General features: G+C 44.8%; 1 pseudogene; it reads left to right on the forward strand.

The window, feature by feature from the left end:
* The first annotated feature begins 1,560 nt into the window (after positions 1–1,560).
* On the forward strand, positions 1,561–4,938 carry LOC112301720 (large ribosomal subunit protein mL42 pseudogene; annotated as a pseudogene).
* The last annotated feature ends 392 nt before the right edge of the window (positions 4,939–5,330 follow it).

Below are 5,330 nucleotides of genomic sequence, written 5' to 3' on the forward strand. Positions count from 1 at the left end.
ATGGAATCGGAATGGTCTGTAGTTTAGCTCATAGTATTGCACTAACGCTACGTTTTGATAATCAGACCTTGGTTATAAGATATGGTAACATCAGGGGAAGCTGAGTGAAGGGTGTGTGGGGGGAACCGTTCCAAGTGTGGGAAATGTGGCTCAGCCCCCACTCGGAAAAGCCAGTGGGGAGCGAGGTTGGCGGGCAGGACCCACGTCCATGGATAGGTTCTCCAGTGGGAAATCAGGCCTGCATTGTACCTAGACTGCTCTGAGACTTGCTCTTGCTAAAACTCCCTCACCCTGAGGCAGCAAATGTTTACTGAGTATCTTTATCTTCCCAAAATCTGGGCTAGACCTTCCAGGTATAGAACATAGCTGTTTTCGACCACTTCTCCTTTTACATTGCAAATATCCTTCTTTGATGTATTCAGTGACATCCTCTCCTTTGTCTGTAAAAGATAACCACCCAAAACAAGCCTATGCATAATAAATGAGGACCATCTTTGATGTAAGGGGCCTAGAAAAACAATAAAAGCCTGTCAAGGCAAGGGTCGGGGTGCTCTCCTCTTGAGAAAGTGGCCGCGCCCCGTCCCTTTTCCTCCACAGGATTTCTGTGGTCCGTGTGTATTTGTATGTTGCAACCACAACACCAGATCCTGGGGGCCAGGATCCGCGTCAGGTGTGCATGACCTGTCTCTACCGTCTTTGCAACACTTCCTCCTCTGGGAGGAAAGGAAGGGAAATCGAAAGCAACATGGAATGTTTTAAACATGGAAAGAGAGATGGGGGTTACCACGTCAGTGAACTGGCCTTCTTAGCGAGCAGCCCCACAGCCCCCTAATGGGCAGTTAACCTACTTCACGGGATGTGGTGCTAGAAACTCAGAGAATAGGAGATTAGGGGTTGAAAGACCTGGGCTCCAGCCAGGCCGTGTGGCTCACCTGGCAAAGTTTGACAAATTACTTCCATAATTACTTCGATGATGTCTGAAACACAGGACTTAGATCATATGTAAAAGATGATTCTATGAGACTCAGGTTTCTCACGTATGATTCCGTTTCACCAAGTAAAAGATGGGGGTAACAACGATCATGTCCCTTAACGGAATAAGATATTTAAAACCTACCATTAAAACAGAGGTACTTTCTGTTTCAGCTCCTGTTTCTTCATCTGGAAATTGAGCATGAATTTCTCAAATGATTCGAAGTGCTACATAGAGTATATCATTTAAGTAAAATGCTAGAACAAGATCCGTATATTCTGCATAGATCCGTATATTTGATAGAAGTGATATGTTAAACCTCTTATTAGCATGGATGACCTTTTCAATAGCACACGTATTAAAATTGGAATAAAATTTGCCCTAAAGATAAATGTGAGAGGCGAGGAGAGGCAATTCTCTCCAGGAAAGTATTGTCTGCTTACAAAATTTTAAAAATCCTAAACCATGGAACTTACAGAGCATCTCAGTACATTACAATGTGAACTAACTCTAATATAATCAATTGAATGGTAGCTAGTCAGAGGCATATCGGTTTCACCGATTCATGTCTGCTGAGTACTCGTGCAATGGGTGCAATGCGTATGTGCATATGTATGCAAAGACATGGCTATGGATTATTTTTATTTTACGGGGAACAAAGTTGTGCATGGAAACTCCATCTGTCAAGTACCTCTGTCCTTCACTCTCACACCATCGCTGACCTTGGTACACGCCCACTCTCCCTGCCCCGCGGCTTGTGCAGGAGCTGAAATGCCAAGATCCACGCATGGTGCCCCCTCCATGCCTGTCCCCAGTGGGGCGGGCAGGAAATGCCAGCCTCCTCACAGGAAAGCCTGTTGCGGTGAGATTTCCTGATTTACTTTATACGTGCAAGAAAGCCAGACACAGGAGGAGATAAGCACTCAAGATTGCAAGTGCTTATCATCCCCAGGGGGCTGGGCCCCACGGCCACGGCCAGTCTGTCTCCTGGAGATGCAGGCCAAAATTCAGTTTGAATCCACATCGAAAGGACTCCCCAGCTGGAAAGTATGACCATCCACCCTTGTCCGTCCTGGCAAGGAAACCACTCCAAATGACCTGCTGAATTTCCACCATGAGGGGTATATTCTGCCTTGGGAATTCCTACACAACTTAAACAAATACCACTCTCCCCCTTGGCTGCACACTGGCGTTCCCTGGGGGTGTTATAAAAAAGACTGGAGTCTCTGGTTCCCAAGTGAGCCCCAGAAGTCATGGAACCCACTTGACTTCCCGGTACTCAGGCAGCCTGTGACATTTTCCAAGGCAACACTCCTCCCTTGGTTCTGATGTTACCCTGCTGGTGCCACTTGCATAAAGAGTTTAGTAGAATGTAAAGAATAGGATCCTCGAAAAGACAAGACAGCGAGCAAAGGTGGCTAGCTGAGCTCATAGAGGCCATGCAGAACTAGCTCAACTTAAAACCAAGCATGCTCTGGCAGCCTGGGGAACGGAGTGATGCAGGTGGAGGAGGCACTAAAGAGAACACCATATTTTCAAGGTCCACTCCATTCCACCCCTTCTCTTCTACTCAATTTTTATAAAATAGAACCAAAATCATCCCCCAAGGAGGCAGCATGCAGGCTGCATGGGGAGTGAAATATAATGTCCTCGTCCTTCCATCTTCACGAGAAGCGATGAGAATTTTGGAGTCAAACATTCCGCTCATCTGTGTGGCCCTCCCAAGTCTGAAGTTTTAAGAAGAGAAAATAGGACTTGAAATAAACCTATGTCTCCCTTTTCCTCAGCTCTATAGCCGGGAGACAGCTTACTTCACAAAGTCTTGTTTAAAAGCATGCGCCAGCAAAACAAAAACATACCCTCCACTTTTGATCTCTTATCTAGGGAAACCAGGTTGCCTCAGAGGACCTGGGAGGCAGTGTATCCCCAGTGTTTATTGTGTTAAATGGGCTGCATTGTTTTGTGTGAAGAGCATTAAAGTAATGCTGAGTGGCCACACTCTTTCTGGGACCGCACTGTCCCCTGTTTGTCAAAGCTGAAGGTCACAAATAATAGTAACAACAACAGCAACAATAATAATAATACAACAGAGCAGTATTTAACCAGGCAAGTATTTACTTAGCTTCTTTTCCCTCTAGACATGTTGGAAGCACTTGGCCCGAAGCGTCTCAGTCCTCGAAAGACGACCCTCAGGCGTTTGTATGAGGGATATCATGTGTACATCTGCTCACTCCCCTGTCTCCCACACCTCCCCGCAATCCAATAAAAAACATACCCAAAAGGACTTCAAGTCCGATGTAACCAGCATTGGCCCAGCATTGGCCCGGCTTGACTTTTATGTGGGTTGTTTTCTTTTTTCTTTTTTAAAATTGGGACCATGAAGGGAGGAAGGGGCAAAGAATGCAACATCCATGCTGGACAACACTGTCTTCCCTCACCCTCCGGAACCAGAGTGAGCCTGCCTTCATTTCTGTGGCATTTTTCTCAATAGTGTCTGAAAGGTTCTTTGGTTTGTTTTTTGTTAATTCATCTTCTACTTCAAAGCTGCGATGGATGGGCCAGTCCGTCCATCGCAACTTTGCAATAATGTTTGAATACTTTAAAGTCATTGATTCAGCCCTGGATGGCGTAGCTCAGTGGACTGAACACGGGCTGCCAATGCGGGGGTGGGGGTGGGGGTGCAAAGTTCCAGGCCGGGGCACACGCCTAGGTTTTAGGGCCAGGTCCCCAGTGGGGGGTGTGCAAGAGGCAACTACACATTGGTGTTTTTCGCCTTCTCTTTCTCTTTCTCCTCCCTTCTCTCGAAAAATGAATAAATAAAATATCTTTAAAATAAACAAATAAAGTCATTGATTCATTCACCTTCCGATTGTGATGGTGACTTTTCTACAAGAGGCCCTGAATCTGATGCTTTCTTTTAAATCTGTTCTCTTTGCTCCTTTTTAGGGTTGAATCAGCCCAGATTGATAGAGCAAAGGTAACATAGTCTTTGCAAACCTTTGCCTTCTCAGAGATGGCAAAGTGATATCACGCAGGTTCTTTCCATGATCTTCCCCCAAACTGTGGCAAAAGAATGAGTGAATGAATGAATGAATGAATGATTCCATCCGGCCATAAAAGCATCATCTGGAATCATACCGCAATTGTTAGGGATTAAGTGCACTGTTTTAAACAGAAACAGAGATGGCATACCTCCCATTAACCAGGAAAAAAACTATAGACAATAGTAGTAATATGCTCTTGAGAATTACGAAAATTTAGGCTAGAATAGGCCTCAGGGATTATCTAATAAAATAAAATTAATTAATTAACATTCACGAGGAGATACAGTAAGGAGGCCGATGGTGGGATGAAAGCAGGGATGCTCAGAAGCCCATTTGAAAAGCGTTTTCTCTGCATGTCACCTTTTCCGTACCACCTGACGAACATTTCGATTCACAGCAGTAGCAGCAGTGAAACTGGTGTTATCAGACAGACCTCTCTTGAAGTGCTTATTTCCAACTCAGAGTGGAGCTTCGGATTGGGTTTGTCATAACCCCACGTCTTTTCTCTTCCAGATGACTGTGACGGCAAAGCTGTGACATCTGAAGGCAGGACGATCGTTGGCTGCATCCTTCCGTGAGTATTCCAATGAACACGCAAACCCTATCCCTCGGCCGGATCCCGTGCATAATCACGAAGAAACACAGGATCAAGTGCTGCAAAGCAGATCAGAAGGAAAAAATGAACACTCTGAGCAAGGACCCACAGTAGAACGACCAGCAAAATGTTCTTCAGCACTAAGAATTGTTGGCATCCTTGTGAACAGTATCACAGATGCCGCAGGGAACTGAATCCCCCCAGAGACAGACTGATGATATTGAGGTTTTCAATAAGCCAAGAAAAATGTTATCCTGTGTTTCATTTGCCATTTGAGAAAATGCAATCAGGTATATTCACAAATATGTTATATAGTAAAATACTAATGTCTTTTCATCTAAAAAATACTTGCCAAGGGAGTTGGAAGAATAAAATACAAAGTACATTAAAATCTTTGGTCTTTAGAGCTTCTCTTTGCCTTAATGCATAGACTCATTCATTCTCCAACAACCTTACTTCTTCCTCCCCAATCCTGGGGAACCTTACATATTTTTATCTATCTGTTGGGTGAGGGACTAATCTGTTAGCCTGGGGGAGGCCCTTTCTCCCACTCCCATTTAGATTGCAAATCTCTTCCCTGGTAGTTTCCAGCCTAACTCAGAATCTCCCCTATTTTGCACATCCTGCTACCTACCCTAAGAGCCTCTTTACACTGAGGATATGTATGAACGTGTGTGTGTGTGTGTGTGTGTGTGTATGTGGTATGTGATGGGAATCA

This window comes from Desmodus rotundus, chromosome 7, assembly GCF_022682495.2.
Source record: "Desmodus rotundus isolate HL8 chromosome 7, HLdesRot8A.1, whole genome shotgun sequence".
In the NCBI taxonomy this organism is placed as follows: Eukaryota; Metazoa; Chordata; class Mammalia; order Chiroptera; family Phyllostomidae; genus Desmodus; species Desmodus rotundus.